Here is a 24,939-nt window from a genome sequence, read left to right as displayed (position 1 = left end):
ATTAATTCCACCGCACTGAGACCAGCTCATAGTTCTTCTGAGTCCTCAGTCCTGCCAGTCGGGAGGATTTTACAGCCACAAACAGCCTGTGTTTATAACCGGCAGGCCATGGTTCTTTAAAAAAACAGCCAGCCAGCCCACATTCTGATGGAATAAATGGCAGAATTGTCAAAATGATAGAACTGTGTCTGTTGTGGTGGAGGCAGGAGGAGTGTTTGGTGAGGGCTGCTCAGCCTATGACAAAACAGCCGGGCAGACTCACTGCCAAAACATCCATCTTGAATATCTATCAGCTCCTTCAGAAACCATTTCACAGTCTCAGATATGTTTCCATAGTGGAGATAAGGCAATGAACATATTCATTTCATGTTAAAGATCATTTTGATAGTTTTGTGTGTGTGTGTGTATGTGTCTTGACCATTCTTCAAATGCCTGTATATTTTGAGAGTGTCTCGGAGAGAGATTGGAGTAACAAGTAAAGTTAGAGGAAACCACAAGCAGCCTTCCTGTCAAATGTCCAAAGCTGAGGCTCACACCTATTCCCCAAAGGCACATTTGTGGGTTCTTCCAGTGTATGGAAACCATACATGTCTACTTGGGAAACTGAAGAACTGATGTTGCGTTTGGTCTCCCTTGCAAGGTTATGGCTTCAACCCAAGTCAGAGGAGGTCATGGATAGCGCAAGAACTTTGACTTCCTGACAATTTTCAGTGAATGATCTGCAGAATCATAAAACTGTAAAGTTGGAAGTGACCTCTTGCAATGCAGGAATCTCAGCTCAATCATACACCACAGCTGGCCACCCAAACTCTGCTTAAAAACCTTCAAGGAAGGATAAAAATTCATGAGTGTTTCATTCTGTTTAAGGACAGTGCAAGAAACAAGTAATAATAATAATAATAATAATTTATTATTTATACCCCGCCCATCTGGCTGGGCCTCCCCAGCCACTCTGGGCGGCTTCCAAAAGAATATTAAAATACTATGATACATCAAACATTAAAAGCATCCCTAAACAGGGCTGCCTTCAGATGTCTTCTAAAAGTCTGGTAACTGTTGTTCTCTTTGACATCTGGTGGGAGGGCATTCCACAGGGAGGGCGCCACTACCGAGAAGGCCCTCTGCCTGGTTCCCTGTAACTTGACTTCTCGCAGTGAGGGAACCGCCAGAAGGCCCTCGGTGCTGGACCTCAGTGTCCGGGTAGAACGATGGGGGTGGAGACGCTCCTTCAGGTATACTGGACCGAGGCCGTTTAGGGCTTTAAAGGTCAGCACCAACACTTTGAATTGTGCTCGGAAACGTACTGGGAGCCAATGTAGGTCTTTCAAGACCGGTGTTATATGGTCTCGGCAGCCGCTCCCTGTCACCAGTCTGGCTGCTGCGTTCTGGATTAGTTGTAGTTTCCGGGTCACCTTCAAAGGTAGCCCCACGTAGAGTGCATTGCAGTAGTCCAAGCGGGAGATAACCAGAGCATGCACCACTCTGGCGAGGCAGTCCACAGGCAGATAGGGTCTCAGCCTGCGTACCAGATGGAGCTGGTACACAGCTGCCCTGGACACGGATTTAACCTGTGCCTCCATGGACAGCTGTGAGTCCAAAATGACTCCCAGGCTGCACACCTGGTCCTTCAGGGGCACAGGTACCCCATTCAGGACCAGGGAGTCCTCCACACCTGCCTGCCTCCTGTCCCCCAGAAACAGTACTTCTGTCTTGTCAGGATTCAATCTCAATCTGTTAGCCGCCATCCATCCTCCAACCGCCTCCAGACACTCACACAGGACCGTCACCGCCTTCACTGGTTCTGATTTAAAAGAGAGGTAGAGCTGGGTATCATCCGCATACTGATGAACACCCAGCCCAAACCTCCTGATGATCTCTCCCAGCGGCTGCATGTAGATGTTGAAAAGCATGGGGGAGAGGACAGAACCCTGAGGCACCCCACAAGTGAGAGCCCAGGGGTCTGAACACTCATCCCCCACCACCACTTTCTGAACACGGCCCAGGAGGAAGGAGCGGAACCACTGTATGACAGTGCCCCCAGCTCCCAGCCCCTCAAGACGGTCCAGAAGGATGTTATGGTCGATGGTATCAAACGCCGCTGAGAGATCCAGCAGAACCAGGAAACAGCTCTCACCTTTGTCCCTGGCCCGCCGGAGATCATCAACCAGTGCGACCAAGGCAGTTTCAGTCCCGTGATGAGGCCTGAATCCCGACTGGAAGGGATCCAAATGGTCCGCTTCTTCCAGGCGTGCCTGGAGTTGTTCAGCAACCACTCGCTCAATCACCTTGCCCAAGAATGGAAGATTTGAGACTGGGCGATAGTTGGCCATCATGGCCGCATCTAAAGATGGTTTTTTAAGAAGTGGTTTGATAACCGCCTCTTTCAGCGGGTCTGGGAAGGCTCCCTCACGGAGGGAAGCATTCACCACCCCACGAAGCCCATCACCCAGTCCTTCCCGGCTAGCTTTTATAAGCCAGGATGGGCAAGGATCAAGGAGACAGGTGGTTGGTTTCACTCGTCCAAGCAGCCTGTCCACATCCTCGGTGGTAACAGATTGGAATTGATCCCATGCAATTTGACTAGACAGGACTCTAGCACTCTCCCGCCCCGGCCCTGCTCCCACGGTGGCGTCTACCTCTTCCCGAATCTGAGCGACTTTATCTGCAAAAAACTTTGCAAAATCATTGCAGGAGATCATGTGGCCCGTACTGGGCCCCGATGTAGCAGGTGGTTCCGCTAAATTGCGGACCACCTGAAAAAGTCTCCTGCTGCTGTTTTCTGCAGATGCAATAGAGGCGGCGAAGAAAGTTTTCTTCGCCGTCGCTACCGCCACTTGGTAGGCTCGACATTGAGCTCTAACCTGTGTCCGGTCAGCTTCAGAATGAGTTATCCGCCACCGGCGCTCTAGCCGTCTCAACGATTGTTTCATTGCCCTCAGATCCGTGGAAAACCACGGGGCTCTCCGGGCTCCATGCAATCGGAGAGGGCGCTTCGGAGCCAAACAGTCAATAGCCCTGGTTAACTCCACATTCCAGCGGGCCACCAGGGAATCAGCTGAAAGGCCATCAACATGGGATAAAGCATCCCCTACCACTCTCTGGAAACCATTTGGATCCATTAAGTGGCGGGGGCGGACCATCTGAATCGGTCCCACCTCCCTGCAGAGGGGAAGGGTCGCGGAGAAGTCCAGTTGCACCAGGAAGTGATCTGACCATGGCACTTCTTTTGTTTCACTTTTAGTTAGTGTCAGATCACCAACATCCGTAGAGGTAAACACCAGGTCCAAGGCATGTCCGCGGCTATGGGTTGGGCCAAACTTATTCAGGGACAGCCCCATGGAGGCCATGCTTTCCACGAAGTCCCGAGCGGCCCCTTGTAAGGTCGTGTCGGCATGGATATTAAAATCCCCTAGGACAACCAAACTAGGCGTCTCCAGGAGAACATCCGCCACGACCTGAAGCAGCTCGGGCAGGGAATCCTTGGTGCAGCGGGGAGGTCGGTACACCAAAAGGAATCCTGTACTGCCCCTATTGCCCAACTTCCAGAACATGCACTCAGAAAACTGGGTCTTCCCAATAGGACGCCTTGTGCAAACTAATGACTTCCTAAAAATCACTGCAACCCCCCCTCCCCGCCCACAAGGCCTGGGTTGCTGTGCGTAAGAGAAACCTGGTGGACAAGCAGCGGCAAGAACAGGCCCATCTGCTTCATTCAACCAAGTCTCTGTTACACATGCCAGGTCAAATCCTCCATCCATGATCAGGTCATGGATGGCAGTGGTCTTATGAATCATTGACCTGGCATTGCACAGCAGCACCTTCAGGTCATGTGGGTATCCCTTGCTGATTCTAGTATCCATCTGGTCAGGACCAGACCTGGAGGCAGGGATAGTCCTCAGACAACGACTAAACCTGCCTTCTCTGTAATGACATGGTCTGGTCTTAGCGTAACTCCTCCTCCTACCCGAGATCACTGAGATCGGTTGTCCCAACGCATCCCCCCCTGTGGAACATGCCGCAGCCATTTTGTTGGCTGGGACCCACTCCCCGGCAGCCCTGACCCCTCCCCTTAAAAACAAAATAAGGCATTAAAACAATGAAAACAAAACAAAAAAGAAACCCCAACAAACAATACAAATAAAAAACTGTAAAAATTACAATCCATCAAAATCAAACAAATTCCCAACTAAACATCCATCCCACCCCTGCATATACAATAATAATAATCACAATAATAATAATAATAATAAAGAAATAAAAAGGAAAAGGAAAATTTTAAAACATTTTAAAAAGAACTCTGCACCCCTCCGGATCCCCCTGGGCCGCAGCAGCAGTGACAGCAATCGTCCCTGTGAGGCCTGTCAGGCCCCGCCCCGGGCCAGATGGTGCGTGGCAGGAGGAGCAGGGCCCTCAGACACCCAACAGGAGAGTCCTCCTGGGCAGCAGAGCACAGCAGTCCTTATGGGCCTTCAGGCCCCGCCCCGGGCCAGATGGTGAGTGGCAGGAGGAGCAGGGCCCTCAGACACCCAACAGGAGAGTCCTCCTGGGCAGCAGAGCACAGCAGTCCTTATGGGCCTTCAGGCCCCGCCCCGGGCCAGATGGTGCGTGGCAGGAGGAGCAGGGCCCTCAGACACCCAACAGGAGAGTCCTCCTGGGCAGCAGAGCACAGCAGTCCTTATGGGCCTTCAGGCCCCGCCCCGGGCCAGATGGTGAGTGGCAGGAGGAGCAGGGCCCTCAGACACCCAGCAGGAGAGTCCTCCTGGGCAGCAGAGTCCAGCAGTCCTTATGGGCCTTCAGGCCCCGCCCCGGGCCAGATGGTGCGTGGCAGGAGGAGCAGGGCCCTCAGACACCCAGCAGGAGAGTCCTCCTGGGCAGCAGAGTCCAGCAGTCCTTATGGGCCTGTCAGGCCCCACCCCGGGCCAGATGGTGAGTGGCAGGAGGAGCAGGGCCCTCAGACACCCAACAGGAGAGTCCTCCTGGGCAGCAGAGCACAGCAGTCCTTATGGGCCTTCAGGCCCCGCCCCGGGCCAGATGGTGAGTGGCAGGAGGAGCAGGGCCCTCAGACACCCAGCAGGAGAGTCCTCCTGGGCAGCAGAGTCCAGCAGTCCTTATGGGCCTGTCAGGCCCCGCCCCGGGCCAGATGGTGAGTGGCAGGAGGAGCAGGGCCCTCAGACACCCAACAGGAGAGTCCTCCTGGGCAGCAGAGCACAGCAGTCCTTATGGGCCTTCAGGCCCCGCCCCGGGCCAGATGGTGAGTGGCAGGAGGAGCAGGGCCCTCAGACACCCAACAGGAGAGTCCTCCTGGGCAGCAGAGCACAGCAGTCCTTATGGGCCTTCAGGCCCCGCCCCGGGCCAGATGGTGCGTGGCAGGAGGAGCAGGGCCCTCAGACACCCAACAGGAGAGTCCTCCTGGGCAGCAGAGCACAGCAGTCCTTATGGGCCTTCAGGCCCCGCCCCGGGCCAGATGGTGAGTGGCAGGAGGAGCAGGGCCCTCAGACACCCAACAGGAGAGTCCTCCTGGGCAGCAGAGCACAGCAGTCCTTATGGGCCTTCAGGCCCCGCCCCGGGCCAGATGGTGAGTGGCAGGAGGAGCAGGGCCCTCAGACACCCAGCAGGAGAGTCCTCCTGGGCAGCAGAGTCCAGCAGTCCTTATGGGCCTGTCAGGCCCCGCCCCGGGCCAGATGGTGAGTGGCAGGAGGAGCAGGGCCCTCAGACACCCAACAGGAGAGTCCTCCTGGGCAGCAGAGCACAGCAGTCCTTATGGGCCTTCAGGCCCCGCCCCGGGCCAGATGGTGAGTGGCAGGAGGAGCAGGGCCCTCAGACACCCAGCAGGAGAGTCCTCCTGGGCAGCAGAGTCCAGCAGTCCTTATGGGCCTTCAGGCCCCGCCCCGGGCCAGATGGTGCGTGGCAGGAGGAGCAGGGCCCTCAGACACCCAGCAGGAGAGTCCTCCTGGGCAGCAGAGTCCAGCAGTCCTTATGGGCCTGTCAGGCCCCGCCCCGGGCCAGATGGTGAGTGGCAGGAGGAGCAGGGCCCTCAGACACCCAACAGGAGAGTCCTCCTGGGCAGCAGAGCACAGCAGTCCTTATGGGCCTTCAGGCCCCGCCCCGGGCCAGATGGTGCGTGGCAGGAGGAGCAGGGCCCTCAGACACCCAGCAGGAGAGTCCTCCTGGGCAGCAGAGTCCAGCAGTCCTTATGGGCCTTCAGGCCCCGCCCCGGGCCAGATGGTGCGTGGCAGGAGGAGCAGGGCCCTCAGACACCCAACAGGAGAGTCCTCCTGGGCAGCAGAGCACAGCAGTCCTTATGGGCCTTTTTTGAAGATACGGAAACATTTGCTTGTCTGTATTCTGCAGGGACCTTGCCTGTTCTCCAAAATATCTCAAAGATCATAGACAGAGGCTCTGAGTTTACATCTGCAAGCTCCTTGCAACAGGCCCTCGAGATCTGAATTCTAGCTAGGTGTTCCCTTACTACCTCTTTTCCCATTTTGGGCAGCAGCTCCCTCCTTGCATCACTGATTCTGTTATCACCAGGTTGGGCACTGCTTTCCTTTGAGAGTGAAGACAGAGGCATAGATCTCCAATCCTTTGATCACAAAGGAGGGAATTCACAGTTTGCTGATAATTCAAGGCTTGGCAGTTCAAGCTGGCACAATTTCTTAAGATGGTTGTGGGCCTTTGGAATTGTAATTGACCCCCACACACTCTCATTCATGAAATGAAGGTGAATGACAAAATGTTCAAACAGTAATTAATAATTTAAATTGCTGCATTCACACAAACCATTACCTTCATTAATATTAAATGGCATTGTTCACTTGGCAAAGGCAATTCTTCTGTAAATATAGAAACTAGGTAATTATCACTTTGGATTATTTGTTTGCAAGGTCAACAATTCCTAATGTACAGTAAACGTAAGCCACAGAATAGAAAATGAAAATCCCCTTTGCAGTAAAGAGAAGAGTTGTAGGGAACAATTCTTTTAAAAAACTCAAAGAAACCCATCAAATTAGAAACATATGGAACTTGTTTGGTATATGCTCTAAATCAATGGTTTCACACTGTGTTCCCAGAATCTGTAGGAAGCTTAGCAGGGGTTCCTCAAAGAGAAGATTAGTAATGACTGATAAACTTCTCTGAAAGACAGCTTGCTTCTGTCTCCTGATCCTCTAATGCGATGGGAAGGAGTGTGGCACAGGAAACCACTGGATGAATTCCAAGGTATAATCACATCTAGTTGGGTGACTGACAGTGACACCCAATTGGTTTGGACAGGTTTCCACGTGAACTGAATTTGCACCCTCCAGAATCTTCCACAGCACACAGGGGGTTCCTTCATAGACAAGGCAACATTGGGAGGTTTCCTTAGAGGTAGAAAGTTAGAAAAGGAATGTTCTAAATAAATAAATACTGATATGGCTATTGCAAGATGGGAAGAAAACCTTTATAAACTAGTCAACTAAATCACTGTATGTGACTCAGGTAGCAAGTCCTCAAAATTCATGGAATGCTTCTTGCTTTGGAGAAGCTGATTTGCAGCAGAGAAGGGTGGAAGAGAAAATTATGCATGCAAACATGAGCTTAAGGCATGTATGGAAAAAACTATTTGTTTTCATCTTTAGAATTTATTAGTTTTTTTTTCTTATTTATTTGAATTGCATTAGTTCATTTGGTTCTGTCATGGTTTTCAATGGAAGACCCAGTCAGCCTTCCACTGCCTGTAATGTTGATGTTTTCCATTCATGTGACTTGAAATTTGCAGGAATTCTGCTTCATTTCATAGAAAGAGAACAAATACCGGTAATCTCATTTTATAGGTGGTTTGTAAAAATACACACACTCTAATTGTGATTTCAAACCAAGCAGAGATTTCCTCCACTCTGTCCGTTTCACTACTCTCTCATTCTTCTCTTTTCCTGTGACTTTTCCATAAAGTAAGTATTGGTGTTCCAGCTTATTTCTCCAGTGCAAAGCAATGGGTGCTATCCAACTAACAAGCCGCATCAGTGCAAACCTTTCCACTTGCACAATGAAAGTTTCCTCTTTTCTCCCACATGTGAGCTCCGTGCTCCCCCTAAATCTGCTCTGGAGAGTTGGGGAAATCCTTAGAACAGATTTAGGAGTATGTGGGGGAAGGAGAGAGGGCATCCGATTGTACAAGTGGACATCATTGTGCTGACGGGATGTGTCTAACAATGCAAACAAGTCAGAATGAGTGAACTTATGCATGAACAAATTTTCATTTATATTTATTTGATCAAATTAGAAACAAATAAACAAATGAGCAAATCATTTGTTTCATTTTTTCATTCATTTTTTAAAAAATTCTGAAGCCAGAGGAGGAAGTTGATGGTGGTTTCAGGGTAAAATAGGTGGCAGAAAAACCGTCCCGTCTTCACCTTCGACTATTCAAGTGCCAGGGACTGGCAGAGGAGGAATAGTGGAGACTGCCTCTCCAGCCTGACCCTTCCAGAGAAGAAGGAGACAGTTCAGAATTATAACAGGGAGTTTGAGGGAGCTCAGAGGCAGATGAGGGGAAAAGCTGGGAAGTAATGGGAGAGGAGGAGGAGGAAGAGGAAGAAGCACCAGGGGAGAGACAGCTGATGGACTCAGTGTCTTTAGAAAGCATTCCAGACCCTGCTTCTCCCAGAACCTGGAGGGCCTTGAAAGTAGGAGAGCAAAGAGCTCAAGGGCAAAAGGAGGTGGGAGAGACAGGGGTGTGTGGTTTCACTCAGAGCAACACAATTACTAATTTCTAAGCCTCTCTCTGTGAATATTGAGTAAATAGCATTGGTAAGAACTTTCCTTGTCTTATCTGTTCCTGGCAACCTACCATTGGGGGTTGGATCCTCTGACACCTGACATCAAGGGAGAAGCACTTACTAACTTCCCCCTGCTTTGTCTCTTTATTTGACTTTTCCAGTTCCACAATACACAAAGACATTTAGAAGTCCAATCAATTAAGTCATATTGAATACATCCACAACTACCGCTTCATTTGATTTGTGTTGAGTCCAACACAACAAAAATGATAAACACACACCCCCACTGCCACCCCGCTCCCACATATCTGGGTACCTTTATACACAATTGCATTATAATGTCTAGTTTGTCCCTGATGTGTGGCAGTTGGCTGGTGAGGATGCAGATCCCTACATCCTGGAAATCAGGACTGAGCCTGATGTGGCAAATTACAGGCTTCCCATTCGTTGCCTTAGGCAAAGGCATTCAAAGGACTGGCCACTACACCGAAACAATCATTCTATATTCCTTCACAATGTCAGCCACCACTAGGAATGAGCAGAAGCTGCTTGCTCAGATTATTAATTAATCTCATTATAGTAATTAATTACAAAGTGATGTGTCCATGCTGACTGAGCGGGTTTGGGGCCTGGAATTTTGACTTTTTGTGCTCTGTTGCTCAAGGCCATCACAAGGTGGGAAACTGTCATGAGGATACTCCTTGACAGGAATTAAAACTGAACTAGTTAAGTTCCGCGTCTTCTTTTTACAGACTGTTACCTGTATATGGCATTAATATTCCCATAACGACTGCATCATTTTACCTCATACTCCATAGACAGTTGTGCTTCTAAATAATGCATTCCAAACATACCTCAGAATTCCTTTCTTTGTAGAAGTTTTTAAAAGGATAAAATAAAACAGTTCTTTGTGAGCTATTCTAACCCAGAGATGGGGAACCTGTGGCCTTCCAGCAGACCCTTTTTCCAGGGACAGTCCGAGATTTACAGAAGCCATCCCAGTTTCTGATTTGATCCCAGAATGTCCTGCTTTTCTTTAGGACGTCCCTATTTTCACCAGAGAAATGTTGGAGTGCATGGAGTTATGCGACCCCTGAGCCAAGGAGATAAGTAACTATACAACTTAAAAAAACATCTGAAGGCAGCCTTGTATAGGGAAGTTTTTTAATGTTTAATTTGTTATTATGTTTTTATATACCGTATGTTGGAAGCTGCCCAGAGTGGCTGGGGAAATCCAATTGGATGGGTGGGGTATAATTATTGGTATTATTATTGTCCCTATTTTCATTGGGGAAATGTTGGAGGGCATGTTTCCAGATGTTGCTTGATGCCAACTCCCACCATGCCCAACCAGCATGGCCAACTGTGAAGGAAGATGGGAGCTGTAGTCAAGCAACATCTGGAAGGGCACAGATTCCCCACCCCTGCTCTAATCTCATATCCCATTCCCAAATGCACTTGCTCAGAAGTAAGTCCTGGTGCATTCAATGGGATTTATTCACAAGTAATTGCATATTATGGATTTTTGCCATTGACCATACACAAGGCAGCTATAGTGGTTTGTGGACTTACTTCCAAGTAAACATAAATAGAGTTAGGCTGTACAAATCAGGCAATGTCCATTCCTTATGCTTATGTCCACAGCTTCTAACCATTTTGCTGGCATTCACTCAAATATTGACTCTAATTTTAATTTTGTTAGTTTGAGTGTTGTCTTGCGGTTTGGGCTGGGGGTTTTTTGGTGCTGCTTTGGATTCTTCTGGTGGTTCTTGTTGGCTTTCCGTGCTTTTTACACATCTTTTATTTGCCATTTTAGGCACTTCTAGATAAATCTCTTTAAAATTAAATAAAACTGTCTTTATTGTTTCTGGATCCGAGCATACAAAAAAAACCCCAAGGAGAAATAGATCTATCTATCTTATTCCGCTCTTCAACAGTTAGAACAGTTCAGATGCTCCAGGGTAAGAAAAAGTTGACCCCCAGACCGTAACAAAGAGCAAATCTTTATTGCAAGGAGCTTTATCATTTTATTTGGCCAGAGGGCTTAGATGAGCCCTTATCTGTCCTGATAGAAGGAACATTCAACTCTACTTGTAATATATGTATTATTTATATCAGTAGCTGATCCAATTTGTCACTGGAATTTACCTGCCACTCCTTCCCATACTGGGATCGTTGCCTGAGCTCTATTCAACATATTAGGAGATTTGTTGCGGCAACAAGGGTATGGTCTAGCTAGGGGGAAGCCCATAAATCACTAGATTTACAGATTCTAAATGTACAGCGTTTCTTAAATCTACCTTTGATATATGAGTCTCTCTGTCTCTCCCCCCCCCCTTCCTGCTTATGGCTATACTTAAGCACAACACCTGCATGGTGTCTTCTGTCCAATGGCCATTTCTCCAGAGCACGGTTTTTTCTGAACCACCATTAATCTAAGGTCCTTGAAAATCTAATTCCAGTGCCAAGTTGTGGAACATGTTAAGCAAGCACACAACAGAGACACTTTGGAGATGTGCAGAGACTATTGGCATCCTTTTGCACAACTGTCCAGTTACTTCTGAAGACTGTGCTGCGCAGGTTTATTCAAGTGGAGTATGTTCAGCTAAGTCCCTCCATTGATGTCAACATTACCATAATAACATAGTTAATATTAGTACCAACTTTCCATGCAGGTTCAATTCCTGGCTCCTCTAGGTAGAGCAGGGAAAGATTCCTGTCTGCTGCCAGTCAGTGAAGACCACGGACGGGGGAATCTCTGGCCCAAAAGCCTGATGCATACCCTCCAAATGTCCTGATTTTCCGGGGACAGTCCCGGAATTATGAAAGCCATCCTAGCTTCTGATTTGATCCTGGAATGTACCTATTTCCCCTGCCAGTGCTGCCGCCACTCAGCTCAGGAAAGAAGATGAGCCAGTTGTCCCGAGTGGCAGTTGTGTGGGGGCTGTTAGGATATAGTTCCATTCCACCTTAAAAGGGAACAGGCATGACTGTTGTGTGTCACATGCCTGTTTACTTCCAGCACAGGCTTTCTGGGAACTTCTGTTTCTATATTGGTTTTTTATTTTGCTGTGTGCTTGGACACGAAAGGAAGCAGACATGTTTTTTCCTTTGTTCCTGAACTATGCTGAATAAACGCCTGTAAATAATGCTTGCACATGTCTCTGTCCGCCACTTCCGTTGTGAGAAGTTACTCAATCTGCTGACAAGAGCATGCCAAGTCTCTAAAGGTATCTGAGGCTTGTGTCGCTGTTTGATGCTGTTCCGAGAACCAGAGATCACGCGGCTGCCGGCCGGAAGTGGCTGGAGCCAGCTGGGGGGCCTGCCAAATGCCCCCGTCTCCCGGCAGCATCCCAACAGGGGCATCCTCCCTTGGGCAGCTTGTAGCAGACAGCAGCTGAGGAAGAAGAGAGGCTGCCACTGCGAGGCCCTGTCCCATGGGATGCACTGACTCTGACAGGCAATAGAAATTACAGATATGGAAAAATCATGGATGGAGAGTTGGAAATTTACGATAAAGGACAATTTGATAAAGACTCTCCTCCCTGGAAGAGAGGGGAGTGGTTGTGGGCGGGAGCCCGAGCTCCGCCTCCTGGCCGGGGGCCTTAGCCCCCGCCCCTCCTCACTTGGCTGGCACCCATGCCCACCGGAGGCAGCCAACCAGGTGTCTCCGGGGGGCGTGTTTAGCAGCTTAATGCTGCGAGGCCAGCTCCACCTCCTTCTCAGTCATCGTCGTCCCGCAGCGAGTCGCCCACCCTCCACTCCCATTAGCTCAGGGTCTAGGTTTTTGGCCTTGCTATGGACCTTAGGTTGGTCGCCCCGGTTGTCTGGGGGGGGGCTGGTAGGAATTTTTCCATTTGGCTTTAGGCTTTTGGGTTTTTTTGCCTACCTCGTAGCAATCGTCACAACTTTTTGTGGTATTGGTGGGTAGGTTAGGCATTGGATTCATGTGTGTCAAGGGCTAGGTGTGGCCATCGCCTATGCTATCTACCGTGGGTTATTCCGTTAAAGGAATCTGGCGGTCGTGTATTCCGTCCGATGCCTGCTTGGCGGGAGGCCATGGCACGACCCTCGGTGACATCAGGGGTGAGCCTATAGTTGGATTAGCATCAACAGGCTCCACCTACTGTTGAATAAACCCACCTCCTATAGCCATCCAATGCCTAAGCCAATACCTTTTCCACTGCTGTAATCAATAAAGTTGTGACCTTTGTACCATATCCCAAAAGCCTTTACTTTTTATCACAATACTTTTTATCATATATAGGAGTGTCCCCTCTACTTGGTTACACGTCCAACATAAATTTGATTTTGTTTTATACATTTTACATATTTGGGTTGGTGTTAAATACCATCCGTAAAACATCCTTGTGGATCGAGGGCCCGACCCCCGCTATGTGAAATAAACACACTATTTATGTTGGACGTGTAACCAAGTAGAGGGGACACTCCTATATATGATAAAAAGTATTGTGATAAAAAGTAAAGGCTTTTGGGATATGGTACAAAGGTCAAGTCCAGTTGCGGACGACTCTGGGGTTGCGGCGCTCATCTCGTTTTACTGGCAGAGGGAGCCGGCATTTGTCTGCAGACAGTTTTTCTGGGTCGTGTGACCACCATGACTAAGCCGCTTCTGGTGAAACCAGAGCAGCGCGCAGAAACGCAGTTTACCTTCCTGCCGGAGCGGTACCTGTTTATCTACTTGCACTTTGACATGCTTTCAAACTGCTAGTTTGGCATGATGGGATATGGTATACGAAGAGCTAAAGAAAATGTTTAAACAAAGCTTTGTTAAGAAAACAGAAGCTTTTTTTACTGGGGATATTAGATATGGATATAGCCAGAGAAAATAAGAAAATATTTCTTTAGGTTACAGTGGCTGCGAGAACCCTAATTGGAGGTCTCTCCCCCCCCCTCCCGGTGCAAATTAAAGTAGCGGGGAGAACAGGTAGGGGCACTAGGAGGAAAGGAAACTATGCACAGACGAGGGGCACCTGCTTTCTCCCCTTTCATGTGGCGGCTTGGATCCAAGCCACTGTATCTCTTCTATCCATGCATGCAGCACAAATAACACTATATCTTCATATATTTGAGACTCGGAGGGGTAGGGGAAAATGTTCGGTGACAAAATATCCAAGTTTCTGGAAAACCTTAAAAGCACAGCAGTGTTCTTTTTAGAAATTAAACCGTTCACTGCAACAGAAGGTTTATCATGACTGTTTATGGAGTAGGCCAAGACAACAATAATGTAGAAGTTACAGAGTTTTAGTAAGGTCAGTAATCAAAAAGTAATTATTCTATGTAGTGTTGTGTTAACACAGGCCATGGAGGGAGCCCATTTTTTATTGGCTACCAATAATTTTAGCCTCGAGATACAAAGTATTCTATATAAGTGGCAGACTAATAGCAAGACTTGACTAAGTAAGCTCATTGCAACATGCTAATAAACAATGCATGCTGGCAGAATTCCAAAAAGGCTTTTATTTGCTAATCATAAACCACTGTCTTACAATTTCAGCTGCTTGCAGAATATATATATATACTGTATATATGTGTGTAGTGTGATTCATTGAACAAGCTGGTTGCAATAATACTGGGGCAAAGTTCACGTTGACCTTCAAGGAAAGCTGAATGCTCCCACTTTATATTGATTGTGGTTTGATCCTGAAAGCACTTACACTCCCAGGCTTCAAATTGAAATAGGGCAGGACTTGTGCTGCCAGAGGTTTTTTTTATATATATTATGAACATTTTTGCTAGTGCAAGAGGCAAATAACTTCTATATATCAAATCACAACCTATATATTTTTAGTTTGGGATCCAGTTATTTGAATAATTGAAGACTAGTACTTGATTTTGATCTTCAGACATCATACTTGTCAAAATGCAGAAGACATCGTTATTTTAAGAAGCAGTTCTGAGGATTGCCCTTCCTTGCTTTTTCTTTTCTCTTTTTGGAACAGATTTCTGGTACAATGTGTCACATTTCTGGTACAATGGGCCACTTTTCAAGTCAACTTCTTTCCTTCCCACTTTTTGTCACAGAAACATAAATTTGTCCAGGTGTTCTGTGTTTGAGACTAAAACCTGACCTCCATCTCAAAGCTGCTCCTTTTCAGTCTTAGCTTGCTGAAATGTCAGTGTTATTATTCTTGCACCTCAGTTGTTGAATTGATAAAGAAGGGGTTTGGATAGTTCTCCCACCTACCTCGAGCTTTCTGTTTCTTAGAACAGAACCCACTCTGGCGGTCTGCGGCACCATTCACATAACAAGAAATACCATATAGAGATATCAATATTTTCAAAAGTAGGAGGTCTGTGGTTTGGCTTTTGACAAAACATGGGGAACCACTGGTCTACGGTCTGGAGGGCTGGAGAATGTCATCTCTGAATGAGACGGCCATGTTTTGCACAGGTTATTTTAGACAGATACACAGTATTTATTGTTCTCTTCCTGGCATGGGCGTAGCCAAGGGGGGCAGGGAGGGGCAACCGCCCCCTTAAATCAATAAATAATACATAGTGGACTGAGGTTCTGCCCCCCCCCCAACAAAAGGCCTGTCCCTCTAACAAAAATCCCAGCTATGCCCATGCTTCCTGGTCATACTGTACGACCATCTGGACTTGCTCACTTTCCCAGTTTTGAGCTGACAAACCTAACAAGTTGTTTCAAGAGAAAAGGTTATTGTGAATGTAGTATACAAACCATAAAGATGTGTTGGGTGTGTGTGTGCGTGTTGGTATTGTTTTGGTTTTGGTTTATTATGTATTCTGTGTTGTCATTTTCTGCTTTTATGTTGTGGACCACCCTGTGCTCTTTGGATGAAGGGCAGTATACAAATTTAAGAAGTACAGTGGTACCTCAGGTTACATACGCTTCAGGTTACATACGCTTCAGGTTACAGACTCCGCTAACCCAGAAATAGTGCTTCAGGTTAAGAACTTTGCTTCAGGATGAGAACAGAAATCGTGGTCCGGCGGTGCGGCAGCAGCAGGAAGCCCCATTAGCTAAAGTGGTGCTTCAGGTTAAGAACAGTTTCAGGTTAAGTACGGACCTCCGGAACGAATTACCGTATTTTTCCCTCTATAACACGCAGATTTTTTCTCCTAAAAAGGAAGGGGAAATGTCTGTGCGTATTATAGAGCGAATGTGTGGTCCCTGGAGCCGAAAAATCAGGCAAAAATCACATCGCGGCGCTGCACGGAGAAGCGAAACCTGAAAAGAGGAAGTGGCTGCTTTCCTGCATTCTGCCTCAGGGTCTTACTGCCCACCCTCCTCTGTTTCGTTGCTGTGTTTGCTGAAACGGAACAAAGAGCAGGGAAAGCCCCTCCCCTCCAGGCAAGCAGAGGGGAATTCCTCTCTGTGCTGCTGGGGGAGAGGGAGAGAGAGGGGGGAAGGGAGAGAGAGGGAGGGAGGGGGAGGGAGGGAGGGAGAGAGAGAGATGGCTGGCTTGGGTGGGGGGAAACTTTTGCCTTTCTTTCCTCCCTCCCATTAAATCCCTCTCCTGCATTCTTAGCCAGCTGCTTCTCTGCACACCCCTCTCATGTCCCTTCTTTGTTTTTCCTTCGCTCCCCACTTAAAATGTGGTTACAAAGCATAGATCCACATGGATCCTCAGGATCTTTGCATTGGGTCACCCCAAATTCACCATCAGATCACATAGCATGTCCATGGCTACAGCCTGCACCAAAAAAAATCACGCACCCACTGTTGCCTGGGGCTGCAATGGTGCAAAAATGTGGTTACAAAGCATGGATCCACAGGGATTCTCAGGATCTTTGCATTGGGTCACCCCAAATTCACCATCAGATCACATAGCATGTCCATGGCTACAGCCTGCACCAAAAAAACCACGCACCCACTGTTGCCTGGGGCTGCAATGGTGCAAAAACGTGGTTACAAAGCATGGATCCACAGGGATTCTCAGGATCTTTGCATTGGGTCACCCCAAATTCACCATCAGATCACATAGCATGTCCATGGCTACAGCCTGCACCAAAAAAACCACGCACCCACTGTTGCCTGGGGCTGCAATGGTGCAAAAACGTGGTTACAAAGCATGGATCCACAGGGATTCTCAGGATTTTTGCATTGGGTCACCCCAAATTCACCATCAGATCACATGTCTGTGGCCACAGCATGAAGCCCAAAAATGATACATCCACTGTTTCATTCAGAATGTTTTTTCCCTTGTTTTCCTCCTCTAAAAACGATGTGCGTGTTATGGTCAGGTGCGTGTTATAGAGCGAAAAATACGGTAAGTACTTAACCCAAGGTACCACTGTAATAATAATAAAGATTTCCTTAAATTTGAGACCTCCCCTTCCTAACTGCTAATGGAGAGTTCCAATGATGTGAAATATACGGCACATGCTCATTCACTGCACTTGAGATGTTTCCATCTGACTTAGCCCAAGATTTTTAAACATTCTTGTAAATCAAAGCCAAAGGAGGAGCAGTTGATTTGATTTGTATTTTAATATTATGAAATAGCTGCCATTTGAAAAACATTCTGCAACAATGTGCCTGAGATTAATTTGCAAAAAGTACACATTTTTGAATATCTAAAAATAGTGTTGCCAAGCAACAAGGCAGAAATATGAAAGTATCTCACTCAGAGGAAGTAAACCACTTGTACCTTCTAAAAGCATATGCAGATGAATTCTGTCCTATAAAGCTGAGAGTCATTTCTGAGGTCTCTCTCCCCCCCCCCACCCCAGCATGTAATTTTCAACTAGGATTCATGGTTTAGGCCCTTGAAAGCCTTTTCATTTGTGAAATACTTGTTATATCTGTCATGAATATGATTTGGAGATATTGGGAAAATGTTTGAAACAATGCCAATTTGCTTTTTATTATTCATTACACTACTGAGTTGGTATTAGTATTCTGCCGGGCTCCAGAGTAATATTGAACAGTAGTTTTAGAGATGTTTCCAGATCCAGTTTATTCTCTGAAGCTTATGCCTTTGTAGACACACTATCTCCGGAGGGACAGAGTGATATTGACAGGCCAGCAGAAATGGTAATTGTGTCGAAGAAACACAGCAAATGATGAGGTGCTCTGGTGGGAAGCTAAAAGAAAGTGCAAGGTTTAATTACAGTCTGCCGATCCACAAACTGTGAAGAAGGAGAAGCCTGTACTATGTATTTGGCATTGATTTGTGAGTCATTATTAACTTTCCAGCAGCCTCTTCAGCATTACAGTAGATAAAGCTTTGCGTAACAAAAGTGGCGCCTTTTCTTTCTTTGTACTGTTAAATGCCCCCAACAAGTCAGAAGCTAATATGAGTATTTTTCACTATTTTTCTACAACTGCACACACAATGGAGAGAAAGAGTTCCTAATCCATCTCAGAATGAACCCAGAAAGTTGCCAAGTTCTAACCTTACTGTGTTCTTAATAAAGGTTGAGCCATAACTTCTGACACCATGGAAATGCAACCTCCTTAGGTAGATGAGCATATGTGATCTGGTATCACATTTTTCACAGGCTACCTAATCACACAGAAAGAACTTATATGCAGATACGGCTTGCATGCTCAGACCCAGAGCCCATCATTGTGTGAAGATCAGTGGCAAGGTCTATTGCCCTCCCGCAACCTCTGCTCACAAGTTGATTTAAACAAGGCCCTTCAGCTAGCTATACAAACAAATCCTTGGGATTTTGTAATCAACATAGCAAAACCTATCCCCGTCTTAATTTGCACAAATTGTTGTAAACCGCTGTGATATATTTCCATGATACAGTGGTACAGAAATATTTCCATAAATAAACAGAGGTAAAAAAAAAAACTTTATGTTTGCTTGCCTATTTGTGTGGATTTATTTGAAATATGAATGGTCAGCCTACAAGCCAAAGTTCTCAAAGTAGTTTACAATTCATTTAAAGCACACTTAAGTTGTCCATTATAGGACGTGGCTTCCTCCTATAGGCCGCTGCAGATGTCACTCATACTTTCTGGCTCTTGACAACAGATTCAAGAGGCTTAGATGCAACAGAGGCAAAAGCACCCAACTAGTGCCCAGATATTCCAACTGTCTACAATGAATGGCGACATAATGCTGTTTCAGAAGTAATTTCCCATGTGTTTGTGTCCGTTCCAACCACACCATTCACAACTCTTCTTTTTGGAGTGTTTGTGCTGACATCATTCATTCTTTGTTAGCTTGAAAATATTTGATTCCCACCTTTCTATCTGATAATAGCCAGAGGTGGCATACCATTAAATAACTAACATACACAATATACTTAAGTTTTTAAAATTCTGTTAAGACTGCTGCAGACTGGAAAGGGTGGTTGCATCCCTAAATGTCTCCCCTTTTCCCGCACACAGCAAACTACCACGTTGAACTAGATGCAGTTGCTAATGCGAGATTGCTGGACTAATTGAGTCCAGCTCTCTGAAAGCCCAGTTACTTTGATAGGCCTTGCGTGCAGACTCATGAAACAACTTTTCATATCCTCCAGGGAAAATGGGTGGATAAAGCCTGCCTTTCAATTATACGTTCTAAAAACGGTTTGTTTTCTGTCTGTGTGTTTTTTCTCAAGACAGTCATCCCTGGCCTAAAAACACTGGCGCTTTTATATCAAATGGCTGTTGGGTTCCTCGTTTCCTTGATATCAGACCAAGGTCTACAGGTTAACTCTTCTCTCTGAGGAAAGACCTTTGGAAAGGCATCAAATGAGGCTCCATTTCCCATGGAAAACATTTTTTTTCATATATAAGCAACAATATATCTGCAAAGATACACATAAAAAAATATCCCTGGGTGGCAAATTCACACAGCTGAGCTAGAAACCCACTTACTTGTTTATATGGATGTGGCATTCTTGTGTGGACATGAAAGCATGCCTTTATAGTTGCTCTTTCTGCTGGTCGGCAGGTCTCTCTCCCCGTCTCTTCCTTGCCAGGGTTATTTCTCTAGTTTAAAGGTTCATCTGCCTTTGAGAGAACAAATACACTGCTGGAAATTAGCCAGGAGGAAACTGAACCTCAATGGAGCTCTATGTTAAAAGAGACAGACAGAGAGAGGGAGAGAAAATCTCATCCAGTGTTTCCTCCTCTGTTTCTGCCTTTTTGGAAGCAGAACTCAGGACCCAGGTGGCCTAATTCTTCCTTACACTGAGGCCCTTTTAAAACAGCTACAACTTTAAAGCTTCTTTACGTTTCCAGTTCAAACAGAGGTTTCAGTGTAAATCAGAAATGATGCTTGTTTTATTCAGAATTTCCCCCTTCTCTTTTCTCATCTTATTATGTTCATTTTTAATACCATAACTAATTGCAAACTCAGTGCTTCTTTCTATTTAATTTCTGTTAATCTAGGATATTTCCATATATGTGGTGATAAAAACAACCAATACCCAACACAGTATTGATGGAGATCGCTCTCATAAAAGATACAGCAGCAGCTGAGTGATGCTAGGCTTAGAGAATGTAAAAGCCCAGACCAGTGTGTGTTGGATCCATTATAAGAATCTCACTGGTGGCACAAATGAACCATTCACCTCATTTATCCAGCACAGAGATACTACCCTACCTACAAACACATAAGCTTGGCACCCTTTTGGGGCAAAATCTCTGTACTTTCTTCTTCTTCTTGCAAAGAGTAATGTAAGTACACAAAAACACTATAAAATAGAACTATGTAACAAGATTTTACATGTCAATAAAACTTAACCATAAATTAAAACTAGGGATCATAACCGTGTTCTTTATTAACTGTCTGTAATTTTAATTATTATTCATCATGAAGTCTAAAAATTAGCTGTTGCATTCATGCAACCTTCCATTCCCTGTCCTGGAATAATGTGCAGACCAGAATGTAATCATGCTTTGAGTTTTGAACTTCTCCAGATTTGCAATGCAGTTGCTAGCACAAACAAATGTACAAAAATGTATTTAAGAATGCATAGTTTGATTTTTAAATGTACCATTTAAGACAGAATCTGTTCAGAAATGCACATTTTGTGAAAAATACATTTGAAAGCACATCATAAATAACAATTTAATGTACATTTTCATGCAGCTTTCACTTTGAAAAATTGCAAAAATCATGTTTTTAAAAATGCAAACAAGAAATGGGTGATATGTGCTCAGTAGTAGACCACTGGCTCAATCACTAGCATCTCCAGAAGTGGCTTGAGAGATGTTGTGCCTAAAACTCTGGAGTCAGTGTAGACTGTGATATGTTTATGTGCCTCTTTCTGCACCTATTTATGTGATTGCACACCTCCTTGTTAACCACGTACCATGGACTCCTGGAAAGTAGCTGAACAGTTGACTTTAAGCAGGCAACAAACAGAATTGGCTCTGAGGTCTGCATACACAGAAATGGAGGGAGAGGAAATACAACATCCACTGAATGAATCATAGGAGCAAAATGCATGCAGTCTATTGCAAACCTTCCTATTTCCAAGGGACAGTTACAGATTTACAGAAGCCATCCCATTCTCTGATTTGATCCCAGAATGTCCTGCTTTCCCTATTTTTATCAGAGAAATTTTGGAGGATATGGAGTTATGTGACTCCTGAGTCAAGGAGATAAGTAACTACACAACTTTTAGAAGACATATGAAGGCAGCCCTGTGCAGGGAAGTTTTTTAATGTTTAAAATTTTATCATGTTTTTATATATGTTGGAAGCCACCTAGAGTGGCTTGGACAACCCAGTCAGATGGGTGGAGTATGATGATGATGAGGAAATAGGACATCCCTATTTTCATCGGAGAAATTTTAGAGGGTATGCCATCTCCTTTTACACACCTTATACTGAACTAGAAGGATCAATGGACTGACTCAATAGAAGGCAGGTTCCTATGATCCAGATTTACATGGAAACAAGATGGAAAATCCATTGGGTTTTATAGACTAGGTAAAGGGACCCCTGACCATTAGGTCCAGTCATGGCCCACTCTGGGGTTGCAGCACTCATCTCGCTTTATTGGACGAGGGAGCCGGTGTACAGCTTCCGGGTCATGTGGCCAGCATGACTAAGCCGCTTCTGGCGAACCAGAGCAGCGCACGGAAACGCCGTTTACCTTCCCGTTGGAGCAGTACCTATTTATCTACTTGCACTTTGACGTGCTTTCAAATTGCTGGGTTGGCAGGAGCAGGGACCGAGCAACAGGAGCTCACCCCGTCGTGGGGATTCGAACTGCCAACCTTCTGATCAGCAAGTCCTATGCTCTGTGGTTTAACCCACAGCGCCACCCGCATCCCTTTATGAAATAGGCTTTGGCTAAACAATGGAAACTTTGCCTGGACCTGCTTTTTCTGGTTCTAAGTATAAGAGACAAAGCACAGAGTGATCAGTGATATGCTGAACTTAGAATAAAAATAAAAAATAGATCTACAATCTGGAAGAAAATTAGAGGCCTTCAAAGAAGACAGGCCCTGCTAAACTAAACAATGAATAGAAGGGGTGGGGGGGAATCTCAAGCACAATATCCTAGCATTTCTTACAAGAATCTGATTATTAGTGTTAAGGACTCAACATTCAGAGTTATAATTAAACAGTAAGCCTCTTTTAGCAAAGGCTCTAAGATAAGCCCCGGCTTCAAATAAGAAAATGTGAGCCTGAGTAAACATCAATCAGTTTTTCCTTCGGTGCAGAGATCTGCGTTATTATTATTAACCCCAATGAATCTTTCCCTTTTGTCAAACATGGTCAGGTGGGAATGAAGGAGGCAAAATGTTAAGACTGGGACCTTAATTCTGCAATCACGTCTTCCTCTATCTGCGCCTTGCTTTCTTTACAAAAATCATGCTATATTCGAAATGACAGGCGTAGCATAGGCTAAAGGTAACAGCTAACCAAAAATGAAACAAAACTATCTCTCTGATAAATCACTGTTGTTTCTAAGAGAATTTCTAATATTACTTTAGGGTGTTTAAAACTATATCTGACTTTTATTTTCAGAAAAAGCAGTCCTTCTTTTCAGGCATTCAGCTGTGGTAGTGGAATAAAACTAGGGAACTTTTAAAAGGCACAATCTTGCATATATTTAGCCATGCATGGGTACTTTATGTTTGGGATGCTTGAAATTATATTGAAAGAGATCTAAATTGCAAACTATCCTGGGCTTTTGTAACATGTCATTGGACCAGTGCTATTTTTCTAGCCAGGACCCACCATTAATGCCTCCCTTATTCTCTTATAATGGCAATGGTGCCCATCTGAGAGGTGCCATAACTGAATCCTGGCTGAAAAAAAGCCCTGCCTGGGACCATTTAGTGTAGGTTGGCTATAATTAATCATTAATAAAGGAAACACATAAAAAACCATTGGGACAAATGCAGGTTGGGAACTGGCTGAAGCTTATGGTATAGGGCGGTATATAAATTCTAACAACAACAACAACAACAACAACAACAACATGACTCAACATAACCTGGCATGACCATGTTATCTTGGGCCTCGTTGCAGCAATAGTAACAGTCTGGCAAATTGACAACCACTCCTGTTAACATGCCAGTTACAGTCTCATACTCCCAGAATTTGGACTGCTAATTTGGGACAGTTTCAAACCATTCCCAGTGTGGTATCATATCTGGAACACAGCTAACTAAATTTGTCCATTCCTGCTATTCATGCTCTAGAACAGGGGCCACCAACCATTCTGAAACATTAGGCAGATACAGGCTTTTGAGAAAGTGTTGTGGGTGCCAGTCACAAAATGGGTATAAGGTGGCCACTCCATACTCACTGTCATCATACTCGCCGCACACATGCATACATACATGATTTTATTTGTATGCCACCTTTCCACAGTTCAAACCATGCTCAACGTGAAAAACATACTTAACTCCAACATAATGAAAGCAGTCACAAATCATCAGCAAAACATTAAAAATACAGAACCAAGACGAGCAATTTCCATATAAATCACAAGTTCTAAAACAAAGACACAAAAATCCAACAGCAACATCCCCCCCCCAACAACACCGCAGCCCAAGAGTCTGTTCAGCAGCCTCAGCTTTTGTAGCTGGAGTCAGTCAGAGCCCTTGTTATGTACACAGTGGTCTGTGTTTGCCTGAGCTTGAGTCTGGACTAAGGCTTCTGAGCACCTGTGTTCTGATTTGATACATGACATCCAATCACAGAACATTTCAGGATTTGGGCCTCTACCATTGGACCTAAAACTCTGGGGTATGATTCGCAGCTTGGAAGTTTAGACAGCCAATCACGTTGAGAGTGGGAGTGGCCCAGGCCTCCAGAAATGTATATAAGCAGTTGCTTTGCACCTGTTGTCCAGTTCTCTTAGTTTAATAAAGGTTCTTGCTGTTATCATCGTGTTTTCCCTCGTGGCAACTCACCTACAGCCCTGCCCTCTCAGGCCAAGTGGGAAAAGGCCTGCAAGGTGGGGGACAAGTCTTCCAGGACTCACAAGCACACATTCATATTTCTTTCTCTCACACATACTCGTATACTTCACAAATACACAACTCCACATACATCTCCCCCTCACTCACACAGAACACAACCTCCCTCACTGCCTTTCTCACATACACACCACATACTTCTCTAGGTGCACACCTTGCCTTTTCTCTCACAGACACAGGCCCTAAATAAATATCTCCCACTCTTTCTGCCCAAGTGTCTCTCTCCCTTTCTCACACAGACCACTTGGGTACACAGAGGACATGTCCATATCCCCAAAGTACATCACTCTCAATCACACACTCATAGAGAGCATATTTGATAGCTCCTTCGTGGACTTTTCTGTCCTTTAAACAAAAAATACGTGAGGGCCACTAGTCAGGTTGGCGATCCTTGCTCTAGAAAGAATGAGACTCATATAGGCAGTGAGATGACCTTCCAGTACATTTTATCTTACATAATCTAATTGAACAGAGACACAACACAAATTGGTATATTAATAAAGATGCTCCAGTACAGAAGTCATGGGAAATCCTGAGTTCAGACCTAATGGTTAAAAGTGCATCTCAGCCCAACCCCCAATCAATAATCAATAGCAACAGTACAACAATAAAGCACTAAATAAAAATCAACAAAATTAATTTCCAGCTATTTAAAATGCCTGGGCAAACAAAAATGTTCTGTTTCCTGGCATGAAAAAGAATGCTTGGTTGCGATAACTTTTCCATATCTACATTTCTGTGGAACCATATGAACGCTTCGCCTAATCAACAATATATAAATACCATAAATTACAAT

General features: G+C 45.5%; 1 long non-coding RNA gene across 1 annotated transcript in view; it reads right to left on the bottom strand.

Moving 5' to 3' along the window:
• Positions 1 to 24,939, bottom strand: part of LOC309350910 — a 224,073-nt gene that overhangs the window by 99,407 nt on the left and 99,727 nt on the right. The window contains exon 2 of the long non-coding RNA XR_014160589.1: positions 19,570 to 19,704. This is a non-coding gene — a long non-coding RNA (uncharacterized lncRNA). The remainder of the gene's footprint in view (positions 1 to 19,569; positions 19,705 to 24,939) is intronic.

Source organism: Podarcis erhardii (genome assembly GCF_964252035.2).
Source record: "Podarcis erhardii genome assembly, chromosome: 10".
Taxonomy (NCBI): domain Eukaryota; kingdom Metazoa; phylum Chordata; class Lepidosauria; order Squamata; family Lacertidae; genus Podarcis; species Podarcis erhardii.
Note: the sequence above shows the minus strand (reverse complement) of the source record. Positions and strands in the feature narration are given on the sequence as shown.